General features: G+C 42.4%; 1 pseudogene across 1 annotated transcript; it reads left to right on the top strand.

Moving 5' to 3' along the window:
* Positions 1 to 936: 936 nt before the first annotated feature.
* LOC146354157 (myosin-13-like) lies at positions 937 to 25470 on the top strand (annotated as a pseudogene). The gene is made up of 20 exons (XR_014787103.1): positions 937 to 1001; positions 4074 to 4197; positions 6697 to 6833; positions 7247 to 7495; positions 8292 to 8519; positions 9114 to 9290; positions 11508 to 11653; positions 11737 to 11848; positions 13272 to 13661; positions 13752 to 13878; positions 14475 to 14593; positions 15731 to 15927; positions 16389 to 16572; positions 18607 to 18744; positions 20397 to 20413; positions 20548 to 20680; positions 23571 to 23736; positions 24045 to 24149; positions 24358 to 24450; positions 25318 to 25470. The product of XR_014787103.1 is annotated as a myosin-13-like (transcript).
* The last annotated feature ends 305 nt before the right edge of the window (positions 25471 to 25775 follow it).

The following is a 25775-nucleotide window of genomic DNA, read 5'->3' as shown; positions in this document are numbered from 1 at the left end:
ACATATTTACAGTTAGAAGGAAATATGTTCTGCATTCTTCTGTTGACTCATACCATGATTACCTTGGAATATGAACATGTCTTCTGGTGCATATTAGTACTTAAGTAGGAGTGCAATTTTGGCTCGCATTAACAAGGTCTGAAAGAGTTTTTCTCAAAAGACATGAAGTGAGTTTGTCTTATACTATTCTAAAGAATCAGTGTGAGGAATCTTTAAGAAGTGCTTTAACCATGAGGAAATGAACTGACAGCTGACAGTAACAGAGAAGTAGCAGCATTTGTCTGTGAAAGAATGTGGCTGCTAATTCCGCTGATGTTGCACATTTATTTTGACATTACAGATTTGGAGTACAAACCTCTAAAAACAACTTGGGAGACAGTATCTCCCCAGCTTTATCTCTTGTTGTATGAACCAAGCTCAGTAATGTGCTTGAAATGTCAACTCCATTTACCTTGGTTTTGTATCTGTGTAAGAACATTGTCTAAAATATAAACTATCTTCCTATCCATGTGTGTAAACCGAGTCCCAAAATTTAGATGTCATCTGCTTTCTTGCTTTTTTTTAATAGGTAGACACTGTTAATTTAATATGAATTAAGAAAATAAATTCCTTTTCTATCTATTAACAATTCATTGCTTGCCTGAATGATGTTCCATAGCAATGTACAATTGTTTCCTTGTTTGAGACTTAACCACAAACCCTCTGGAGCTTTCTACATTATGTATTGAAGCTGACAGGGGCTAATATAATGTGTATGGCAGAGGAGGAAAAGAAGTCTCTGGCCAGCTGACTCCTTGTAATTTTCAGCTAATCATGTCTCTCCCTAATTAACAGAAAGAGTGTGTGAGATCACAGATCAGGCCTTCAACACATTTGCAACTAAAGAATAAATTATGAATTCACCAAAAATAGAGGCCTAGAATGCTACATTGGCAGATGGCTGCGTATAAAGTCTTCAAGGCCCAAGGCTCCTTGATTCTTCACTACCTCAGTATCTCAAGGTAAGTTACAATTCTTTGCTGTGTTTTTAGAGAATCTGGACCCTTGCCATTGTTCAAGGCTGTACGTGTCCACTGCTTCTTCCCATTACGGGTTATCTGGATATCCTTACACAGTACAAACTATGAAGATGAGGTAGCAGTAGCAAGAACTGAAACATATTGGCATGCATGCTTGGAGGCTTTTCATCAATGCCAGTTTATCGTCTTTCAATATTTCCAAGAGCCACAAAAAAACCAAAAATATCCATAAAACTCAGATGAATGCAGGTATATTTAATTTATAATACATTTCTTGATTCATTTCTGAAAAGCATGTTGACAAGTGATAGAGGGGAATACATGTACGGTCTCTTGGATCTGGTCTGTAATTAGATTTGATTTGGTAACACAAGGGTATTGTACAAAGGTTTAGAACTTGCTCATATACAGCATTATTAATGAGAAAGCACAAATAATAAAAAGTGGGATTTATTTTTTTTATAAAACTCAGTCTCTCAGTTATGCCCAATCCTAATTGCAAACACTTTTAAATTGGGCTATAATATTACCCAAAGCCTATTGTATGACAGGTCCATGTTCTGTTTCTCACTAATCTTTTTTCTTCTTCCTATTTACACTTGACAGAGAGAGATCATAATCTGTCTTCTTGGTGACTGAAGGTAAGAACAATTTTACTTTAAATTCAGCATGTGTGTATATTGTTGCTCTACAGTGTGAGGTACTGCACTGTGTTTTATATATCTGACTCTTCACTTCCAAGCCTCCAACCCAATGAAGGACACAAGTCTAAGGAAGGGCACAATTAGCTATGCCTAGTGGTAGACCACATGCCTTGCCTACAGAAGTCGTAGCTTCAGTCCCTGGTATCTTAAGTTAAAAAGGAATCTCAGCAGGGCAGGGCAGGAACCCTGCCTGTGCAAATTCGTTTTATGAGGGTTTTATGAGGCATGACCTCATCTTGTTTAATAGGAGATGTGGTTGGTGGCTTCCCTTCTTTGTTTGGCATGAACAACTATCTACAGAAATCAGGTGATATAAAGTGGAATGCACTGTACCATATTTGCCTTCTAGTCAGTCTACTCTATTTCATCCAAACCAGTTGTTAAAGTACTGCTGTGAATAAAGAAAGCTCAAAAGGTTTGTAGGTTCTGAAGCACAGAAGTTTCTTTTACCTGGGCAATCTCTGTGTTATTAAAGGAAATTTAATATATGCACAAAGGTCCCTGTGGTAAAGTGGGGAAATGGGCATTTACAAATGGGTTGCCTTACTTACAGTCTGAACCCAGGAAGGACTCTTAGTCTCATGATTTTGTTGAATGTTTAGCTCACTTTTAAGGACCTTATGCAAGAGTTTGAAATGGAAGGATGCAACTTTTCCCAAAGAACTTCTTAACTATTTTGAACAGAATTAACAGGAGGATTCCAGATAACAATTAACAGAAATATGCTGCCTGTCAGCTATATTTATAGATATACCATGATTTTGTTTAAAAATATTGTCCAAATGTTAGAGTTTGTTCAGAGAATACAGTGAGCACTATAATGTCCCTCCTCACCTAAAAAGAGATAGATCTTTGAACATTCAGGAGTACATATCTTCTTAGTGCATGACCAACTGTAAATGTTAGGATATGATGGTATGTTTCCTCTAACAATGTAAAACTGCTGTTTTTCGCAATAGCTGAAGCCCTTACTTCACTAATATATTGTCATGTTATAGGCTATTTCAGCACATAAATAGAAGGACATAAAGTACAGGATTTGGGGGTTAACTGCTGAATCTGATAGGAGGTTGTATGCAACCTTATCTTGGTTCCTGAAGCTATTTGGTCCCCTGAAAAATATTGCTAAAGAGACAGTAGCGGTAATGTGATCTTAATGTTATACTCTCATGGTAGTAGAAACAACTACTAAACAGATGTATGCAAACTTCATTAATGAGCTATATAATGCTATAAACAGGGGCAAATTTGTGTTTTTATGAAGTGTCAGATTTCCACTTGTATAAGGTATAATCATACTGCTTGTTCATGTGCCTTCTCCCCAAAATAAAAAAAGCAAAACTTAACCAGCTGTTGTACTCAGATATAGGTATCCAGATATGTTCTGGGTGGGGACTTGGACTCTTAGATGGATATTAATTGAGGGATGCTTTCTGCTAGCATATTTACATTGGTTGCCTTTTAAAGTTCCATGAGAGCCTACTTATTCATTTTGGGATAGTTTTTAGAAGCCGTTGGTAATTATTGCTTCTTAACATCCAATTAATTTCATGGAGCGTATCACACAGCTGGGAAATTCCACAGCAGGTTTCTTCTGTATCACCAATTCTCATAATAAACCTTTGAACACGGTGAAATGTGAACTGAGTCAGTCCACATTTCAGTTCAGCCTGTAGTGAAATGTGTGATTACTGCAAGGCATCTGGATTATATCACAGCATACATTTAGCATTCCACCATGTGTGGAAAGCAGTGATCTGGATGCACTTCAGTCAAGACTTTAATCCAATTTACAAATGTTGTATGCTAATCACTGCCTATGTGAATTGGATCTCAGAATGATAGATTTGTATGTAGGCCTTCCGATCACTAGTTCCATTCCAGCCTCATCTTCTCTAGTTCCATTACCCTTCTCTCTCTCTTATACACACACACAGACACACTCATGGATGGAAGCTGCTTCCCTGTGGTGTACTGAATACTGCTGGGGAGTCTGTATAAATATTCTAGCCAAAGGGAAGGGTGTGGGATTGATAATGACCTGGGTCTTTGCCACTTGAGTAGCATTGTACTTGGGAAGAAGGGTTCTGCTTGGGTGGGAAAAATCCATGCTATTGGGCTCACCCATGTTTTTGGCCTATTTATTCACTGTCCAGTGGTTTAGGATGGAGAAGTGACTCCCATGATGGTGGGTGTGTGGCTGTGAAGGGGGGCAAGTCAGTGTTTCCATGTGCATTGTTCTGATGTTCTCCCTATTCAGGCCTTGTTTCCCCGTTAAGGCCAAGAGTGCCTTGTGCTGCTGACTTGCATTCTTTTACTACTCTGTTCTTTTCTGCCTCTTTTACCACAGCTACAAAATTTGTAATGCCTCTGCAGTCCCTGAAGGCTAGTTTATTGATAGCAAGAAGGCTTCCGAGAAGCTTCTCTCCTCCATAGATATTGATCACAGTCAGTACAAATTTGGCCACACTAAGGTAAATACAAGCATGGAATTTCCAGCAGATATAGAATAAATGAAGTACATGACAGCAGAATTGCAGAAAAGAGCAGGTGGTATTAACTGTTTTATATCAGGGATCATAGAATCATAGAATAGTAGGGTTGGAAGAGGCCTACAAGGCCATCGAGTCCAACCTCCTGCTCAATGCAGGAATCCAAGTCAGAGCATCCCTGACAGATGGCTGTCCAGCCTCGTCTTGAACGCCTCCAGTGTGGGAGAGCCCACCACCTCCCTAGGTCATTGGTTCCATTGTCGTATTGCTCTAACAGTCAGGAAGTTTTTCCTGATGTTCAGCCAGAATCTGGCTTCCTGGAAATTGAGCCCATTATTCCATGTCCTGCACTCTGGGATGATCAAGAAGAGATCCTGGCCTTCTTCTCTGTGACAGCCTTTCAAGTACTTGAAGAGTGCTATCATATCTCCCCTCAGTCTTCTCTTCTCAAGGCTAAACATGCCCAGTTCTTTCAGTCTCTCCTCATAGGGTTTTGTTTCCAGTCCCCTGATCATCTTTGTCGCCCTCCTCTGAACCCTCTCCAGTTTGTCTGCATCCTCCTTAAAGTGTGGTGCCCAGAACTGGACACAGTACTCCAGATGAGGCCTAACCAGTGCTGAGTAGAGGGGAACTAGTACTTCCCGGGATTTGGAAGCTATGCTTCTATTAATGCAGCCCAAAATAGCATTTGCCTTTTTTGCAGCCACATCACATTGTTGGCTCATATTGAGTTTGTGATCGACAATAATTCCAAGATCTTTCTCGCTTGTAGTGTTTTTGAGCCACGTATCCCCCATCTTGTAACTGTGCATTTGGTTTCTTTTTCCTAGGTGAAGAACTTGGCATTTATCCCTCTTCAATGTCATTCTGATGTTTTCTGCCCAGCGCTCCAGTCTATCAAGATCACTTTGAATTTTGTTTCTGTCTTCCAAAGTATTAGCTATCCTGCCCAATTTGGTGTCATCTGCAAATCTGATCAGCATTCCCTGCACCTCCTCCTCCAAGTCATTAATAAAAATGTTGAAGAGCACTGGGCCCAGGACTGAGCCCTGCGGTACCCCACTCATTACCTCTCCCCAGTTTGAGAAGGTCCCATTGATAAGCAGTCTTTGAGTCCGATTCTGTAGCCAACTATGGATCCACCAGATCGTTGTTTCATCTAGCCCACTTTGAGCTAGTTTGCTCATCAGGAGATCATGGGGCACTTTGTCAAAAGCTTTGCTGAAGTCGAGGTATATGATGTCTACAGCATTCCCATGGTCCACAAGGGAGGTTACTTGATCAAAAAATGAGATCAGATTTGTCTGGCAGGACTTGTTTTTGACAAATCCATGTTGGCTTCGAGTAATCACGGCATTGTTTTCAAGGTGCTTTGGGATGGATTCCTTTCTCATCTGCTCCAGAATTTTCCCAGGGATTGATGTCAGACTGACTGGTCTGTAGTTCCCAGGTTCCTCCTTTTTGAAGATAGGGTCCACATTAGCCCTCCTCCAGTCATCTGGCACTTCCCCCGTCCTCCATGATTTCTCAAAGAGAATAGACAGCGGTTCTGAGAGTTCTTCTGCCTGTTCCTTTATGACTCTAGGATGCAGTTCATCTGGCCCTGGAGATTTGAACTCATTCGAAGTAATTAGGTGTTCCTTGAACATATGCCTATCGATCTCAAGCTGCAATCCTGCCCCTTCAGCCTGTATTTCACTTTTGCCAGGGGGGTCATAGATCCTTAATGTATTTATGTACTGTGAAATCCTCTTTTAGACGTTTTTTATCTATGTGAATGGCCTCTGCTACCAAAGGTATAGAAGCTTGCCAGCGCACCTCAAGATTCCTTCTCTATACAAACATTAGCATCTAGTCAGGGTTAGAGACAGGTGAGCCCTCCTTAGCTCTGTGCAGATTGGCTTGGGATATTTCTGGGTTTATTATTTGTTGCATTTATACTCCACCTTTTCCTCCAAGGAGCCGAAGGCGGCATACATGATCCTCCTCTCCATTTTATCCTCACAACAACCCTGTTAGGTAGGTTAAGCTGAGAGTCAGTGACTGGCTCAAAGTCACCCAATGAACTTTATGGCAGAGTGGGGACTAAAACCCAGGTCTCTCCAGTCCCAATCCAACACTCTAACAACTATACCACAATGGCTCTCCTGAAAGAAAATCAGGAAAACCTGAAAAAAATACTGAGTTAGTCCAAGGGCTTAGAAGAATTTTGCCCCAACATACTCTTCCCTTTTCTTAACTTGGCAGCCAGGACAGCTGCAAAAGATATGGAGGACCAGGGATTAGCCCTTCATGTACTGCTTGTGGATTCCTGGTCAACAGCTGGTTGGCCACTGTGTGAACGCAATGCTGGACTGGATGGACCCTTGGTCTGATCCAGCAGGGTTCTTCTTATGTTCTTACTTCTCAATTCTCCGCTTATTGTTAATACGAGCTTGCTTGATAATTAATGTTGCTTCAAACTCACCAAAAATGGTGTAGGTATTCTTCAAGGCTAGTCTTCTGGGGTTGGTGGAAGAGATGAGAGATGAAAAATTGGTAGCCCTCATCAGCCACACACAGGCCATGTGCAGAGGATACCTCATGAGGGCTGAATTCCAGAAGATGAATGCCAGAAGGTAAGTAGCCATTTCCTCTCTGAGCCAACAGACAAGGCAATAAAATGTATTTAAATAAATTTATTTATTTGCACACATTAACATAAGAAAATGCCATAATCAATATTATGGTCTTTAGCATTCAGGCCATAGAATGTCATTCCAAGCACCAAGCACCAAGCACATTTTTTATTCTGAGATAGATTAAATATTTTCAGTGTAAAATCTTGCACTGTTACTTTCTCATCTTCAAAATGAACAGGTGCATTTGAACTCAGTTTTGTAAACGCTTGTTGCCGAAGGCTCCCCCACACTCCTATTTTTATTTGGAAAGTACCAGCCATAGGAGATTCAATGAATGCTCATTTCATATTGGAACATGGACATCAGAACCACTTTCAGCTTAAGGCACCTTTCTTTCAATACATTCACAGAGAATCCATTTACATAATTCAATACATTGCTTGTCATTCATGAACATCAAGCACTGGCCCTGGATGAAGCTATATTTCAAGATCAAGCCCTTGCTGAAGAGTGCTGAATCAGAGAAGGAGATGGCCAACATTTAAGAAGAATTTGAGAAAACTAAAGTGGACCTTGCAAAGTCAGAAGTGAAATGAAAAGAGCTTGAAGAAAAAATGGTGGCTCTGGTGCAAGAGAAGAATGACCTTCAGGTTCAATCTGTAAGTAACTTGCACTCCATTAACTGTACCTTTGACCTTGCCACCTTTGATTTTAGAGAGAATGCTAATTGCTCTCATCCCTGAATAAACTGAAAATTTTCCATACCGTAACAACATAGTTCTCAGCAATATCTTTCCTTCAGTTATGGTTATCCACCTCAACAAATGGGAGTACTATGGCATGTCTTCGCTGGTTGGGGTTCAGGTGCACTGATTCACTGCATCTGATCTTTACAAGATATATGGCTGCTATATTGATCCCTATTCCATTTCCCACTAACATACTCAGCCAGCAAGTACTGGTGGAAAAAATGTTATGTAAAACCTATGTAACGTGGTACCTTACAGTGGACGAAGGGTGGTGCTTATTCTGGAGGGGTGGGGTGAATGCAGAACCAGTAAAGTTTCTAATGATTTAATCCTGATCACTCACATCCTCTTTTTATTAGAGTCCAATCAATATGGCTATTTAGACAATTTATAGACCACTTATCCAGACTTGGTGAAAACAGACTAACCACAGCATGGGATCCAATGTCCTGGACTATGTGGCTTCTGATTATTCCCTTCTCTGTGTGTGTTTGCTACAGCTGATTCACTGGACAGAGAATGAGCTGTAGGATAGGATGTAAACAGATTTTTGACACCGTTACAGGTTTTTTGCAGATTAGGTTCTAGAAAGAGCATTCTGTTATCTATTTTCACTTGACAGAGCATTCACTGGTGGTATATACAGTTCTACTCCTGATTGTTCCAAAGAACAAAACATACCTAGCCTTCTCTTTTGTTTCTACAGGAAAGTGAGAATTTAGCAGATGCTGATGAAAGATGTGAGGGACTCATCAAAAGCAAGATTCAGCCAGAAGCTAAAATGAAAGAGTTGAGGGGAAGGCTGGAGGATGAGGAAGATATGAATACTGAGTTGATGGCAAAGAAGAGGAAACTTGAAGATGACTGCTCAGAGCTGAAAAAAGACCTAACATTGGCCAAAGTGGAGAAGGAGAAACATGCAACAGAAAACAAGGTAAGAAACTACAGGATCATAGTGCTGTTGTGAAATTTCCCAGTTCTTTTTTCCTTCTTCTTCACAACAGCAAATATAAACATATCAATCAATAGAAACAGGAAGGAAAGAGAAGCAAAGATAACTTACTAAACTCAAGATGTAAACGGTATTTTGGCTGTTGGCTCATTCTTTCAACCAGTGAGTTATAGCTGCTGGAATTTGGGATTTGGATGTATTCCTGTACAGCCAAGAAGTTCAGCTTTTTACATAGTTGTAGGGACAAAGTGGGACAATATGCATCTTACTTTGAATCCCTGAGATTGGATGGGAATGAAAACTAAACAAAATAATAATAGATAACAGATAAACATATATGTTTATCAGCAGCCCATGTGCTCTTTACATGAAAAAGGAGGTTAGTGTCCTATCTTCATGCCTACATTATGTTGTGAGGATCAAATGGAGAGGAGGATCATGTACCCTACATTGGGTTTATTGGAGGACATAATAGTAATAATAAAGTAGTAGTAATACTGCTAATAAAGTCTCTATAATACCTGCTGTGCTATGAGCAGGACATTTCTCTAAATGGAGGTATTTATGGTTTCTGAGGTAAAGAATCTTACGGAGGAGATGGCAGCTTTAGATGAAATCATCTCCAAGCTATCCAAAGAGAAGAAAACCCTCTAAGATGCCCACCAGCAGATCTTAGACAACCTTCAGGCTGAGGAAGGCAAAGTCAACACTCTGTCCAAAACAAAATCTAAACTTGAACAGCAAATGGATGATGTAAGAGGATTCTTAGTGATGAATAAATATTTCAGACACATTGCTTGGAAGGACAGAAAAACAAGTGGTGGGAAGAAATTTTTTCACACATACATTAGGGCTGTATTAGTGCTGACTGTAATCTGTGTTGAACCTGCCAAGTCTTTGCTGTATCAGTCCTCCACTCGGAATCTGCCCAGGATCACCTGTTCTCAAGTATTAGGAAGCCAATGTAAGCACGGGGTCGATGTGTGATGCCCCATTTAACTAGCTAAAGAGGAGCATATATTCCTTTTCTGTTTGTTGTTTGGCCCTGATCAGTTGTACCAGTTGCCACTTTAAGCATGCTTTTTTTATCCTTTCATTCTGATTGTTGGAATAGCACATGTTCATATTGGCTTGGATCCTAAGATAAATGAATGGAAGGAAGTTCAAGAAATAAATTTCCAGTCCCCTCCTCCCCCCTGCAACTGCCAAGGGCCCTCCTGAACAATGTGGAGGAGTGTGGAATTCACCCAAAATCTGGCACAGAGACCTACTTGAGTTGGGCTGATTCTCCCCTATCCCAGCAGCTCCACTGTGCCTGGACTAGAGGTCCCAGTCCTCCAGATAAGCATTTTGGGGGAATGCAGGCAGCTGCAGGGAATGGGAAACTTTCCTTCCATTCACTCATCTTATGATCCGAGTCATTGTTATTAACAGAAAATAGGAAGAGACCCAATGAAGACATTACTAATTATAATGGATTATAGTCTTCTATTAGGAAAATAATAATGGTGATGGTTCAGCCCGAGTCAGCCCAAATCGTAATTGGGTCAATAATTGTGAATGTTATCTATGAATGCTTGGAAAGAAGATACGGCTTTTTTGAGAGTTGTAAATTGGTTCACTTTTTTTTGCACATGGACATTCTTACTCTACTATTTGGAAATCATAGTGCAAGGGCTGCCACACACTTCACACACAAGTAAAGCGAAGAAACCATTAAACACTCAAGAGAATCTCCCTTTCCTTCCCCAGCACTGTGAGAGGAGGATAGAGGCATTGGACCTGCCCATTTTGGAGCTCCTTAGGTTGGGCAGGATTGGATCAGCCTGACCTACCCCTCCTACCCCCAAGTTAGCAAAACAACAGCAAGTTCCCCCCTCCAATGGCAGAAACTTCTTGTTTTTCAAACAGCTGGACTTGTGTGATTTACTTTTGTAAAAGCCACATTTTCATGATGCATCTCCTGCTCCTGGGGCATTTGTAAGAAGTATGGTATTGTTCTCTAAATTCCATATCCGTTTTTTTTAAACTTCCAGTCAATTTCAACAATGACATGCGGCAACCAACTGCCAACTCATCAGGAAAACAGATCCTGTAGGTACAAAATAGGCACCTATGGCACCTAATATTCTCAGTTTAAACTGCAAGCAGGAGACTCATTTTAGGAGCAAGGGAGCTTCCCTCAAAATATATTCACATGTTCCAAGCTAGGTAAATTCTCACTGTGAGCCAGTTATTATTAAACCTAAGAGCATAGGAAGCTGCCTTGTACTGAGCCAGACCATTGGTCCATGTGGCTCAGTATTGTCTACACCAGTGGTGCAGAACCTCAGTCCTGTGGTCCCAATCTGGCCCTCTGGGGTTCCTCAGAAAGCCACACCCCCTTTCTCTGACCCACTCCTTTTTCCCAACCAGCAATCATTTGGTGGTTTCCCGGCTTTTGTGCAACTTTCCCCAATCTAATAGGTTGAAATGCCTGTCCTAAAGCTTTAAGCTAAATGTGCTGGTATTTTTTGTACTTTGGCCCAGGTGATTTTTTTTCACCTTTGGCCCCACCCCTTTACCTTTGGCCCTGCCCACCACTGGAATACAGCCCCCAAGAGCTTCTCTGAAATGAAATTTCATCCTCAGGTTGAAAGAGGTTCAACACTACTGATCTACGCTGACTGGCAGATGCTGTGCAGGGTTTAAAATGGATATCTTTCTAAGCTCAAGGCCACCATTATGGAAAAAAAACAACTATAATGTTTGGGTGATACTTAGTCTCTGTGATTTATAGAATATCTAGGAAATGAATATGATTGTAGCACTGTCATCCTCACATGGGCTTAGAAGAGGCCTAAAGGAACATCTGAATCCCATGGGACTTTCAAAACTACTGTTTCACACATTTTTTAATCCTTTCTTTTCTTTGAAAAGAATAACCTTAAAATCACTCCCTGCTGTCCCAATACCCATGTGTTGTTTTAGCTTAAAGGGTCTCTGGAGCAAGAGAAGAAGTTTTGCGTAGATCTCGAGAGAGCTAAGAGGAAGCCGGAGGGGGATCTGAAGATGTCTCAGGAATCCATCATGGATCTGGAGAATGATAACCAGCAATTGGATGACAAACTGAAGAAGTACACTGCTAAAATTTCATTATTAGGTATTTGGGCCTTACATTTGACCTTTCCCCTTACGTTACACTTTTTGCCTTCATCAGGAAAGAGTTTGAAATCAGTCAGGTACAGGGAAAAATAGAGGATGAACAGGCTCAGAGCTCTCAGCTACATAAAAAGATTAAGGAGCTACAGATAAATCTTAGACACCCTTGTGTATCTGAAGTGCCTGGGAAATCTCAGTTTACGGTCATGCTGACCCTCATGTACATTCACTGACTGTGTCATACTGTAATTCTTTAATTATACACCTACTTATGAATACAACTTTAGCATGAAGGAAGTGGACAAAACCTTTTTAGACAGGATGGCTTATGACTCCAGAGGATCACTGACCTTAAAGAACAAGTGTTTATAGACGAATAGTGTCTCCTGTTGAGGAATGCTTAGATTATACAGGAAAATTCTGATACCAGAATATATTTATGATCATATCCATGTTACAGAAAACCTGAAATGTTTATAACTTTAAAAGAAATAAGTATATTTGCACTGTTTTATTTCAAATTGAATACTCAAACTAAAATCTCAAACATGAGATTTTAGCACTATTAGATTATACAGCTGCAGGGTGTAATCCATCTAAATTTAGGTACATGCAAGTTCCACTGTGTACTTTTAAGATCTACTGTGATACCACGTGTCCTTGATCACACCTGCACACCAATACGTAAGTATTATGTGTAACTTACAGCATGTGGAAGTGGTGATCTTGGGCCTAGAAACAAGATATACCATGGGGGTGTGTGTGTGTGTGTGCTTTATACTTAAACCTGGGGACATTAGCTATTGAACACAGATACAGAAACGTGGATGCAGGGAAGGGAAACTGGAGAAAGAGAGTAGGCAGGAAGGGGAGCAGAGCTAACTGCAGGCAGAAGTCTGAACAAGACTATCCAACTCTCTTTTTTTCTGGAAAGAAGCCCCTGTTTTAACATTTAGTTGGGGAAAGGTGTCATTCCCAGAACAAAGGGAACAAAAGGGAATCTGGGATATAGAGTTCTGTAGTAGTGGTGCTTTGAGAGTTCCATTTTCAAAGTGTTTCTAGGTTTCAGTAGGTGCCATGTGTGTAAGCTAGGGATCCAGAACCTCTAGCCCATAGGCTTGATTCAGCCCATGGGAAACCCCAATCCAGCCTGTGGAGCCCCCTGGGGTTCCTCCAGGGGGTGGGGCGTAGCCTCCAAGCCCCTCCCCATGGAGGAATTTCCTCCACGGATATCTCCATTGTTATCTCTGATCTGAGAATGCAGGGGAAAATGGAGGATGGCACAGGCTCAGAGGTCTCAGCTACAGAAAAAAATTAGGAGCTACAGGTAAATCATAGATACCTTTGTTTTTAGTGCAAGTTTACTCTTTCACTAAAATTCACATGCCTTAAAAGTTCCTGACTTTGGATGGATTGTGGGCACAAATCTTAACACTATAACTTTTCCTACATTTTACTATTGCCTCAGGCTACAAATGTTAATTCAGAGTACATATCAAGTTTCCTTTACATGTGAATTATAATAATGTATGAGCTGTTACCTCTAGATACACTTATCTCGAGCATAAAACAAGTTTATCTTATTTCCAAAAGGCCCGTATCGAGGAACTGGAGGAAGAGATTGAGGCTGAGCATGCATCTCGGGCCAAAGCAGAGAAGCAGCGGGGTGATCTCTCCAGGGAACTTGAAGAGATCAGTGAGCGTCTGGAGGAAGCTGGTGGGGCAACAGTAGCTCAGACTGAAATGAACAAAAAATGTGAGGCAGAATTCCAGAAAATGCGCCAGGACCTTGAAGAGGCCACTCTGCAGCATGAAGCAACTGCAGCTGCCCTCTGCAAGAAGCATGCAGACAGCACAGCTGAACTTGGGGAACAAATTGACAACCTGCAGCGAGTCAAACAGAAGCTGGAGAAAGACAAGAGTGAGCTGAAGGTGGAGACTGATGACCTTGCTAGCAATATGGAATCCGTCTCTAAAGCTAAAGTAGATTGTTCTCCATTGTGGCTGACTGTTCTGCTCTAGTAGGTTAATTAAAAACATCTTTTAATTTTTATGTATTATTTTTTAACAAAGAGTAATCTGGAAAAGATGTGCCTAGCCCTTGAAGACCAGTTCAGTGAAATCAAGACAAAAGACCAAGAGCACGTGCGGCAGATCGATGATCTCAACACACACAAAGCATGGCTGCACACCGAGAATGGTGGGTTTGGCCCCTTTTAGAATAGACATGATAATTTATCCTGATATTGGTTTAAAATATCCCTATCTCCCCTCTCCATAAAAATGCTAAGGTGGTCATTCTACTAGATCGGGGGTGCATACACTTTTTGGTTCTGAGGGCGGTATCTGGCATTGGCTGGGGATGCTGCACATAAGCACATACATACATATGCACACCCCAGTAACTAATCATGTTAGTTGCATTTATATTGTCTCAGTCTTAACACATATGCCTTTACTTTCTCTGAACTATCAACTTCCATGTCAATGTGTTAGGGATCACAAGTATATATTTGACTTGAAAAATTATGGAAAATTCTCCTTGAATTGTTTGGGGAATAACCTACCGTCCACTGATGAAAAGGGCTTTTGCAGGCATTCTTGCATTGTCTCCTCAGTTACTACTTAACAGTTACGTACACAGTGCAAAGTACTTGAACATTTGTGTCTCACATCTGCCTACAGTGCACAAATGACTTAGTTGGTATTCACATCAACATCACTGAGATTACCCAGAGAGCAGGTGATCTCAACCATGAAGACTAGGACTACGTGGATTTTTTTTTCCCCCATTAGGTGAATTTACTCAACAGCTAGAAGAAAAGGAATCTTCGATTTCTCAGTTGATCAGAGGTAAACAAGCCTTCATGCAGCAGATGGAGGAGCTCAAGAGGCAGCTGGAGGAAGAAAACAAGGTGATTTTTCTCAGATACTACATCTCAGAGAACTGAGGGATGATTAATTAGAGATGGCACAGCTGCCCAGTTCCATCCAGGAATCCAGCAAACCCCCCTTGCCCACACCCCTGAGCCCCGCTCGCCAAGCTCCTAGCTCTGTTCACCCCCTGCCCACGTTCAGCGAGTGGCCCACACTCACCCCAGTGGCCTTGTCAAGCTCCATGGTCACCTTTGTTTGAAAAATAAAATGGCAATCGCAAAATGCGCATATTTGCGTATTCACAAAAATGCACATTTTGCAAATGCTCACATCCGCATATGCGTGAAAATGTGCATTTTGTGAGAATGCACATATGCAAATATGCTAATTTGTAGAAATGCACATTTTGCGCATGTGCAAATGTCCACATTTTTGCGATTGCCATTTTATTTTTCAAAAAATGGCGACTGCAGAGCTTGACAAGGCTGCCGGGGTGAGTGCAGGCTGCTCCCCGAGCATGGGAGGGCCTCGAGCACAGTCTGGGGAGCAGCGAACAGGGGCAGGGGCTGGGTGGGCTCCTGGGGAACCTGAATGGGGGTGGGTTCGCACATCCCTATGATTAACCAGGAGACAGGGAAGATCAGAAAGAGGCAATACAACAATCAAATCTGATTTCCAGCTGACATGGTCTGATAGTAATTCTAGGGCAAAGTGTAAATAAGAATCTAACAACACATGCTACAAGGACAGATAAAACAGATGTTTTTGCAAATTCTGACATTGCAATTGAAAACCTATGGTAATAGAGAACTGTAAACATACTTTTCACACCGTAAGATTACCGTATAGAATTTACTGCAGCAAGAATTACTAAGACTTGCACTGCAGTATGAGCATGACTTATTTTTGCTAAAGAATGCAAAAAGATTAATTCTCAGAAAGCAATACCAAGAATGGTTAAGCAGTAATAATAAGAACTGCAACCTTTCATGTTGGTGTACAAACCAACTGCTTAGGGAGAAAGCATCCTCCAGGGGAGGGTCACTGAACAAATCCCAAATCCCAGATGTCTTATATGGCATCACTGACAGACAGATGTCAAACATTTGATGGAAACAACCTGCGCAGTATGCTACCAATGGGGTCACCATTCTAATAAAATTATGAATCCAGAGGCAAAGAATGCACTGGTCCATTCCTTGCAATCTGCTCGCCACGATTGTCACTTGCTCCGGGAGCAGTTTGATGAGGAGCAAGAAGCCAAAGGTGAGCTGCAGCGGGCTCTGTCCAAGGCCAACAGTGAGGTTGCCCAGTGAAGAACCAAATATGAAACGGGTGCCATTCAACATACAGAGGAATTGGAAGAAGCCAAGTATGTACCAGGGAAGAAGTTGGGGAAGAACTTTGGAGATGGCAAGAAATGGTCTATCAGCAGTGGGGATAGTGGCTTTTGAAACCAACTTCTCTGCTGCTTCCTGTTTTTAACTGCAGTTGATGCTACCTGTTTTCTGTTATTACAATAAAATCTGAATTGTCCTCAGAGCCCTTCTCAGCCCAGTTGCCTGCCCCCTCCCACAGCCTTCCCTGCCCTTTGGGTCTCTCTCACTGAATACTATACCCCCAGCACCTGTTGCCTTTCCACTAGATTCAGAACCCTTATTTTGTCACTGGGCTGTCTGACACATGGACTTCTTCCCATCTCTCTCCCTGCTTCATCATCCAAATGTCTGCCATTGAGCCAGCCAGGCTTCCTGTCTATTCTTTTTCTTCCCGTACCCCAGAACTGTTTGGAAAATAACTTTGGTACGCATCATGGGGTTCTTTGCCTTTAAGGAAGAAACTGGCTCAGTGCCTTCAAGACTCAGAAGAGCAGACTGAAGCTCTCAATTCTAAGCATGCTTCACTAGAGAAGACTAAGCAAAGACTGCCAGGAGAAGTTGATGACCTCATGACTGATGTGGAGAGGTCCAATGCAGCCTGTGCAGCCCTGGACAAAAGGCAGAAAAACTCTGATAAGGTCTCGTTTTCTTACTGGGTAGCAGGCAGTTTGTGGCTGTAACTGTGAGAACCTCTCAGCGTTTCTTTTGGCATTTCTGTGAATTCAGCACAAACCTTATGTGCCAGTGGCTCAATGCTACCCTTACTCATATGTTTATTTGGTATAATTCTAGCTTGTATAAAGTACTTCTGCTTATTTATTTATTTGAAATATTTTTATCCAAAAAGGTTCCCAGAGCAGCTTACATATATAATCAGTAAAACAAGTTGGTCCCTGCCTGCAGGCATAGAATCAAGGAAGATACAACACAAAAGGAAGAAGAATGGGGAGGGAAGAGGGAATGCAACATTAGGCCCTTTAATAAGTGAGTAAGTAAATGTGCATTAGGGTGGTGCGTTTTGAACTGTGTAAAGCATAGGGATGTCAGAGAATTTTGCCACGAATCTCGGGGAGGACGAATGCCAGCGCATTCGGCCCCGCGAAATCGGTGGCGAAACGGTCTGCCCCCTGCCCCCCCGGGACGGGACTTACCTCGGGCGAATCTTCCTGGCGGTGGCGGCTCCGGCGGCGGTGCGGCAGCGGTGCGGCGGCGGCGGCGGCTGGTCTTCCGACCGGCTGCCGCTGCCGCCATTTCCAAGTTTAAAAAAACAACAAAAACGTGATAGACTACGTAAACATTTACATAGCCTATCACAGCTAGATTTTTAAAAAATACCGTGATAGGCTACGTAAATGTTTACGTAGCCTATCACGGCTGAGTTAAAAAACAAAACAAAACCGCACGTACACAAATGGCGGTGCCCATGGGCACCACCATTTGCATATGCGCGGTTTTTGTTTTTGTTTTTAAACTCAGCCGTGATAGGCTATGTAAACATTTACGTAGCCTATCACGGCAGACTGCAGGGACGCAAATGGCGGTGGCTACAGCCGCCGCCATTTGCAGACCCGGCCGGCAGGATTTGCGGCGGGAGGGACGGGGCGCCTCCCCCCCGGCCAGAATTTGGGGGGGGGGACGGGGCACCTCCCCCCCACTGCGAATCAAATTTCGTAAAAGGTAAGTGACTTTCATACAGCCCTAGTAAAACAGCAACTGTCTCCAGAACTGGAGAACCTGTGTTAGGGGACAGGCTAACTTTTAGATGCTACACGATGGTAACTGAAGAGCAACCCCACAACTTGATATCAACCACTGTCATTATTAAATTGGCCCCTGTCTGAAACCAGCTGCAATCAACTTGGTGTGCCTCCAGCCGAGACATTCACCGAGCAATTGCACTGACTCATTCATAGAATTTGACAGGGGGTCCAGCTGACATTGTCTTCAATTTGTGACCATCTCTAATTTTTCCACTGTGCGCCTTCTCTTTTTTCTTACCAGAAAAAAATCTGCTAAGAAGGGAAAATAAGAAGTAGCTGCACAATGCCTTTTGATTGGTAGCACTAGGAAATCAAAACTGCCCGCTCACTTGTTTGTCCCTTAGGACTAATTCACATGAATACTACATAATTGGGGGTTATATACTAAAGCATCCTTGATACGTGTAATTTGTTGTAGCTAAGCTGCTACTAAGCTGCCATTCACAGACAATATGCAAGGCAATGGTTTTTGAGCTCATGGGGGGGGCAGCAGAGGAAAGTTCAGGGATGGCTCCAGGTTTGAGGAGGTCTGGGCAAAGTGACCTCAGGTGGGCACCTTTCTTTGTTGATGGGTGTGGGTGGGCTTACGTGGCAGTGGTGGCTGGCAGTGTCAGTGCTCTGAGCACCACCCAACGGCTGGGGATACCATTTGAATTGCTTTCTCTGCTCCAGGGCTTTATCAGGAAATTAAAATGGCAGCTAAACCTAGCTGCTAAGTGCTGCTCCGAATTGTCAGACCAATGTTGTCTTTTTAAGAGGGCCCAGGGCCGGTGTCAGCAGTTGGTTCTGCCAGAGTCCTGGAGTCCCAAGGGTGCTAGGTACTGACACTGGCCCAGTGAAAGGGCTATACGTAACACTAGGGTACAACACAGGGTTGTGTTACTATGCCATGTGAGCATATGTATTCTCTAGGTGCTAGCAGAATGGAAGGAGAAGTATGAGGAATATCAGGCTAAACTGGAGGCTGCTCAGTAGGAGTCACAATCTCCAAGTCCTGAAATCTCCAAAATGAAGAATGCTTATGAAGAGGTGCTGGACCATCTTGAGCCTGTCAGGCGAGGGAACCTGCGACATAAGGTTCTTTTTCCTAGAGTCCTTGATCCAGCTTAGGGTTTCTGTAAGGGCAGATTCACACAACCACTTTTCTCCCACTTGGTAGTACCTGACCTACACACAGTGCCTGTTGCTTTTACAGCTTCAGAGTAGTGAAACATTATTCCAGAATATGGTAAGTCCCAGTCCAATGCTGCAGAGGCTTCTTCTCTGGCCTCCCTACTGAGCCTGGCACTCTAAAGACCACATTTACATGTTCTTCACTTGATGACTGCAGCATTACATGGTGACTTGCTTGTGTAAATTAGCTCCCACTGATCAAACACCACAGACAGAACTTTAAATAACTCAGTGAAGCCATAAGCTATGCCGTGCAGGGCCACCCAAGACAGACAGGTCATGGCGGAGAGTTCTGACAAAATGTGGTCAACTGGAGAAGGAAATGGCAACCCAATCCAGTATTCTTGCCAAGAAAACGCCATGGAACATATCACAAGGCTAAAAGATATGACGCCGGAAGATGAACCCCTCAGGTCGGAAGGTGTCCAATATACTACTGGGGAAGAGCAGAGGGAAGTTCCAAGTAGCGCCAGAAAGAGTGAAGCGGCTGGGCCAAAGCCAAAAGGACACTCAGCTGTGGATGTGTCTGGTGGTGAAAAGAAAATCCGATGCTGTAAAGAACAATATTGTTTAGGAACCTGGAATGTAAGGTCAATGAATCAAGGTAAGCTGGAGGTGGTCAAACATGAGATGGCAAGATTGAACATTGACATCTTGGGAATCAGCGAACTAAAATGGATAGGCATGGGCGAATTTAAGTCAGGTGACCATTATATCTACTACTGTGGGCAAGAATCCCTTAGAAGAAATGGAGTAGCACTCATAGTCAACAAAAGGGTGGGAAAAGCAGTACTGGGGTACAATCTCAAAACGACAGAATGATCTCAGTACGAATCCAAGGTAAACCATTCAACATCACAGTAATTCAAATCTATGCCCCAACTACTGAGGCCGAAGAAGCTGAGGTTGATCGGTTCTATGAAGACCTACAACACCTTCTAGAACTAACACCAAAAAAAGATGTCCTCTTCATCATAGGGAATTGGATTGCTAAAGTAGGAAGTCAAGAAATCACCAGGATAACAGGCAAGCATGGCCTTGGTGTACAAAATGAAGCAGGACAAAGGCTAATAGAGTTTTGCCAAGAGAACACGCTGATCATAGCAAACACTCCTTTCCAATAGCACAAGAGGCGACTCTACACATGGACCTCACCAGATGGTCAATACTGAAATCAGATTGATTATGTACTTTGCAGCCAAAGATGGAGACGCTCTATACAGTCAGTAAAAACAATACCTGGAGCTGACTGTGGCTCAGATCATGAGCTTCTTATTGCAAAATTTTGGCTTAAACTGAAGAACGTAGGGAAAACCACTAAACCATTCAGGTATGACCTCCATCATATCCCTTATGAATATACAGTGGAGGTGAGGAATAGATTTCAGGGATTAGACCTGATAGAAGAGTGCCGGAGGAACTATGGACGGAGGTCTGTAACATTGTTCAGGAGGCAGCAACTCAATCCATCCCAAAGAAAAAGAAATGCAAGAAAGCCAAGTGGATGTCTGATGAGGCTTTACAAGTAGCTGAAGAAAGAAGGGAAGTGAAAAGGAAGGGAGAAAGGCGAAGATATATCCAGCTGAATGCAGAGTTCCAGAGAATAGCAAGGAGAGACAAGAAGACAAGAAATGAACAATGTGAAGAAATCGAGGAAAACAACAGAATGGGAAAGACTAGAGATCTCTTCAAGAAAATTGGCCTGACTGAGCAGATAGCTGAGGCTGGCAAAAACAACCATGAATTAGAGAAAGCAAAGAAGCAGGTTGAACAAGAGAAATCAGACTTGCAAGCTGCTTTGGAAGAAGGAGAGGTGAATGGACACTTTAGAGACATTATTAATTGGAACTCATGGGATGTTCCTGCCCTCCAGAGGCAGCTCGGTGACATGTGCAAAGCAAGACAGAACAGCTTCGAAAATTCTTTCCCTAGCCCATTACTTGAACTGATTGTTTTGTGATGGTGGTGTCAACTTTCAAAGTTTAGAGTCTGTATCAAACTGAAGCATTAGAAGGATTTTTAGTGCCACCTTCTGGCTAGAAATAGAATGCATGATTAAACTGAAAAGGTGCTTTAGCTCCATTGCTAAATGCTCAGGGCGGCCAAATCAAACTGGAAAACTCAATTGCATTTTCCAAAGATGATTTAGAGGCTGGACTAGCGAGCATCTAAGAAACACTGGAGTTGCCAGGAGCCTTTCGGTGATGGGTTTAGGCTTTCATTTTATTTTGAGATAAAATCTGTTTTCGCTACTGTATTTCTGTTGGTGTTAGAAAGATTAAGATGTTGAACTACAGTTTCAAGATGTTATTTTGAATAAAAGAATTTTCATTTTGGTGGATTACCCTTTTTTTAAATCTTGTTTTAGTATTATTTATTTAAAGTATTTTGTCCCCACTCTTTAGCCCCAAAGGCTCCTAGGTCAGCTTAGGGGGTGTCTCTACGGGCGATTTGCTGTGAGCTGGCTGCGTTTGGAGGTTGTTCAGGGCACATCCAGGCTGCCATCCCACAGTCACCCCAACCCCCGCATTTACTTTTGGTATGCTAGCCCTGCCCAGGGGTGTGCCTTTCACCATCACCCAGATCAAGCAGTGTTTCCTGTCCCTGTGTTTCCGGTCTCTGACTTTCTCAGCACAAACATGTGTGTGTCTACTCAGAAGTAACTCTCAATGTGGTAAATGAAGCTTGTTCCTGAAATGCCCACTCTTGAAGTTACTGAGATTCCCATGAATCGAAATAATGCATTTAGGAAGCTATGTCGAAGCTACGTGTCTGCTTCATTGCTTTTTGGAAGTAATTAATTCGCAACTTCATTCCTTCACAGCATCAGGAGCTTCAGGGGAAAGGAGAAAGGGGATTAGAAAAGGGGGCTAGTTGGAGCCATGGTGCTTCAAGTATTCAGAAGGTTAACTCTCCTAAAGGCTGTGAAGAGCTCTGTCAAAGCTCTTGTTTGATGTCTGCTGTCTTGCTTTTCGGAAGTAATTAATTTTCAGCTTTGCTCCTTCGCAGCATCAGGAGCTTCAGGGGAGGGAGAAGTCTGCAGCTGTGTTTCTCTAATGTTTGCATAGCTGTAAGGAAAGGCGGGTGGGGGAAGCCCTTCGCATTGCTTGATCAGCCCCTGCCAGTCTGATGACGTTCATTCCAACCCCCTGCACCAGGAAGTATGTTACTGTGAAGTGACTTAGAATGGTGTGGTGCGCTCATTCGTGGAGCCCTGAGTGGACCAGAGCTGATGCCCTGAAAAATCCAGGTAATCCTACATTCTCCTCCTGTTGTCGTGGAGATCCCCCCTTAGATATGGGGGGGGGCACAAGATGATTCCAGCCCTCAAGCTCACAATTTAAACAACATGACACAAAATAAAAAGGGGATGGGAAGGGTGGAGGAAAAAAGCAAACTCAGGCGCCATAGCTTAAAGTTACAGAGTTCTTATACAACCAGCTGAGATGGAAACATTTCAGGGAGAGAGATGCAAAGATAGCTGGTCTCTTAGAAGCACCAAATCTTTGGGGAGTTTCCGTTTTACAATGTCAGGTCATTGTGTCAATGACTTTACATTCCCTGTTCCAAGTTTGGAAGGGAACAGGAAGCAGCACTATTTTCTCCCAAATGAACATTTCATTGTTCAGTGAACTGTATTTGGGGGATATATTTCTCTGGAGAGAAGACACTGAAATTCTGAGCTTGTCTATTTTTCATCATAGAGATAGTTATATTTCCAATGGAGAAACAGAATTGAAATGGATAATGTCATTTAATTGACTCAGGGCTCCTTGGAACATGAAGAGGGAAAAAACTTTTGTTTTAAGTAACACATTGGTATTGAACACATTGGTACTTAACAGCTGGCTATTGATTTTTACCTTCATTGTTCATATTTAGTCTCTGCTCTATCAAACCTGTCTTTCTTCTATTTGTAAAGGCAGGGAACGGTTCTTCCCATCAATGCTGCTGCTTGTCCGTCTCCCCCAGTTGTCTGCTGCAGCTAGTTCTTCCAGCTGATCTTCCTTCTCCGGGGGCATATAAGTAAGGCGGAACTGTGTCCTCACCAGAACATTTGGCAGTAACACTTTTAAGGGAGAGCTTACACGATCAAAGACCAACTATATCCTTTTCTACACAGATCTTTCATCCTTTGTTAAGTATGCCTTTAAGCACACTTGAAAGTGTTCATTCCCTTAGCAGCTGAATTCTTTTCCCCCCTCATAGTTGCTTGTGTGTTTAACAAATGCATTCTCAACCTACTGGTAAAACAACAGAGACGTCTTACTCTCCACCTTAGAGTTGGACTGAAGGACCAGCTGTTTTCAAGGACTACTATTTTTTTTCTACTTTCTGCTGCTCTAGTGTGCAGGAGTGGACAAGTACTACTATAGCAACACCTAGTGACAAACCCAAGCATTACAACAGACATTCCATACTCTAAACAAAACAAAAGCACCCCCCAAGGCCCCAACACACAAACACACCTCTTATAATCCAACCTAGAGAGATTTCACGCTTAAACTAAAGTTTAGACCCCCAAGCCAAATAACCAACCACAGAAAAACAAACCAGATAAACTGATTCTGTAAAGCTTAGTGCGTGGAACATAGCCTGGTGAGTAAAGAGTAAAGAACAGATGTGGCATTGAATATGATGGTAGGAGCCGCACAGGCAGGTGGGCACTTACAGATGTTACCATTTGGGGTCTGTCTAATTAGGCAGCCATGATGGCAGAAGAGCTGAAGAAGGAGCAAGACAACAGTGCGAGAGAGGCTGAAGAAGAACCTGGAGCAGACCGTGAAGGACCTGCAGCACCATCTGGACGAGGTAGAGCAGCTGGCACTGAGAGGTGGCAAGAAGCAGCTCCAGCAACTGGAGTCCAGGGTATGTGTGGGAATTAGGTGGCACCAAGCCCATTAATTGGATTGTTTCAGGTTATTACAGAAACTAATGACTTGGGAACAAGCACTGATTTTGGAGGTACATTATCAGAAGGATAATGCCCATTGAAGTGTCACCTTAGTGATACTTTAATGAGATCTTCTTGATAATGTACCTCCAAAATCAGTTCTATCTCCCAACCATTAGTCACTATGATAACTTTTCAAATATTCATGGATTCTTCCCTTCAGAGTTTGGTCTCTTCATTAGAATATTCTAATGAATATTCTAATGAAGAATATTCTGTTTAGGTGCATGAATTAGAAAATGAGCTAAATGCTGAACAGAAGCAAGGAATTGAGGCTATCAAAGGAGTGCAAAAATATGAGTGGAGGGTGAAAGAAATCACTTATCGGGTAATGCTGCCTTCCTCCACTTATCCAATTCCTGGGGTTCTTTTCTTCTCTCTTAGTTTGGGAGAGAGAGTAGCACTTCAACAAAACCTTTATATTGACCTTTTCTCCCTGTTCTCCTTTGGAGGATACCCTGAGGATACCCTGATATCTTCAGAAGTCAGACTGTAAGATCCCTGTAGTGTTAGCATTCCATTTACATTCCATGCAGGCTGGAGAGGATAAGAAGAATGTTTTTAGGCTCCAGGACGTGGACAAGCTGCAGCTGAAGGTGAAAGCGTATAAGAGACAAGCTGAGGATATGGTTCCCACCATCCTTAAACCTAGATTGACCAAATGAACAGGTAGCTTAAAAAACACCCAGAACTATGTGTGAAGTGAAATTTTATCCTGTCACCTTTTATGAGGTTATACCAATGTAAATCATACAAGACTCTGACCCCTATGGAGCTCCTCCTTAACCCCAACATCCTGGGATAATTACTTCCCATACAAAGAGGAACCACCATTCCTTATATTGCCACCTTCATGTGTCAAAGCGGTGTGGTAAGTAATAATGCCTTTTCTGACACCAGCACTCCAACTATACCTTCCAAGTTTGGCCTCTTTACACAGACATCACCTTCAGTCCAACATCATAGATCTGCAAGAGATAGTCATGTCTCTCATAATAGTTTCATTGCCATTTACTGGCAATGAAATGCCTCATGCCATTTACTATAGCACTCAAATTTGCCTATTTTATTTATGGAAACTATTTTAGGAACTCCTAAGCCACTTTCAAAATATAAATATCTTTCCAAAGTGGTGTACAAAATATAATAAAAACATCTAAAATATGCATCAGAATTCACATTTAAAATAATAAAATAAAAGGAGCAGCATAACCATTTCATTTCAGCATGTCCCAACAGAGGACAACCACCCCACATACTACTCTGTTGCGTCTGAAGGAAGAATATTCCTTTTCTTGGCAATGACTCTCTTATCCACATCATAGATCCTTCCACAGCGCAGTTGTCACTTCCTAAGAGAGAGGAAGGGGGGAGGGGCCATCTTATATCCCTCACTTCCTAACATTTCCAGGATTGCAGGATGCCTGCGCTGTCAGACATGTATGTGGTGGTTCTGCCTGTGCTGGTGTTTTTATGTTCTGTTTGTGTTGTGCTAGGAGGAGCAGGCCAATGCAAACTTGTCCAAGTGCAGGAAAGTTCAGCATGAGCTGGAAGAAGCTGAAGAGCGAGCAGACATTGCTGAATCCCAGGTCAACAAGCTGGGAGCCAAGAGCTGTGAAAGCAAGTTTGACCACAGTTGTGGCCACTAATGATGTTCAGGTACTAGAGCAGTACATAAGCAGATCTGCTAGACAAATCCCCCCTCCCCGCCTTTCCAAATACATGTACTCCTCTGCAAATTTTGAGGGATTAAAGTTGTCATGGGAATGTTAATTCTGAATTCCTGGGGGTTTAAGGGATTAGGGCCTCATCTTTACCATTCTACAAATATGGCATTTTATGTTTAATTGTGAGACACTTTCACTCATGAGTCATGCTTAGAGAATAGCAGCTTTATACACAGATGGCTGGAGAACAGAGACACCATTGAGGGACAAATACTGAGATGCTTATG

This window comes from Heloderma suspectum, chromosome 2 (assembly GCF_057233095.1).
Source record: "Heloderma suspectum isolate Gila_16-S chromosome 2, 16-S_ref, whole genome shotgun sequence".
Lineage (NCBI taxonomy): Eukaryota > Metazoa > Chordata > Lepidosauria > Squamata > Helodermatidae > Heloderma > Heloderma suspectum.
This window is presented reverse-complemented; position numbering and strand designations above follow the sequence as displayed.